A 992-nucleotide genomic window follows, 5' to 3' on the forward strand; every position below is an offset into this window, starting at 1 on the left:
AATTTCCAGAATATACAAATAGCTTACACAACTCGATAGCAAAAAAAAAAAAAAAAAAAAAAAAAAAAAAAACTCAATCAAAACATGGGCAGAAGACCTAAACAAAATTTCTCCAGTGAAGACATACAGATGGCCAGTAGGCACATGAAAATATGCTCAATATCACTAAGTATCAGAGAAATGCAAATCAAAACCACAGTGAGGTATCAACTCACACCAGTCAGAATGGCCATCATTCAAAAGTCCGCAAATGATAAATACTAGAGAGGGTATGGAGGAAAGGCAATCCTCCTACACTGTTGGTGGGAATGTAGTTGGCACAGCCATTGTGGAAAACAGTATGGAGTTTCCTTAAAAAATGAAAAACAGACTTACCATATGATCCAGCAATCCCACTCCTGGACATAAATCTGGAGAAAACTTTAATTCGAAAAGATACATACACCCCAATGTTCACAGCAACAGCCAAGACATGGAAGCAACCTAAATGTCCATCAACAGATGAATGAATAAAATAGTTGTGGTATATTTATACAATGGAATATTACTCAGCCATAAATAATAATAAAATAATGCCATTTGCAGCAACATGGATGGACCTGGAGATTGTCATACTAAGTGAAGAAAGTTAGACAGAGAAAGACAAATATCATATGATACCACTTATATGTGGAATCTAAAAAAATGAAACAGATGAACTTATATATAAAAACAAAAACAGACTCACAGCTGTAGAAAACAAGCTAATGGTTACCAGAGAGAAAAGGAGGAGGAGGGATAAATTGAGAGTTTGGGATTTGCAGATGCTAACTACTATATATAAAATAGATAAACGAAGTCCTACTGTATAGCACAGGGAATATATTTCAATAATGAAAAAGAATATGTCTATAACTGAATCACCATTTTGTACACCAGAGACTAACACAACACTGTAAATTGACTATACCTCAATAAAAAAGAAGAAGTGAAATAAGAACAGTTTTAGGCAG

This window comes from Camelus ferus, chromosome 17 (assembly GCF_009834535.1).
Source record: "Camelus ferus isolate YT-003-E chromosome 17, BCGSAC_Cfer_1.0, whole genome shotgun sequence".
Taxonomy (NCBI): domain Eukaryota; kingdom Metazoa; phylum Chordata; class Mammalia; order Artiodactyla; family Camelidae; genus Camelus; species Camelus ferus.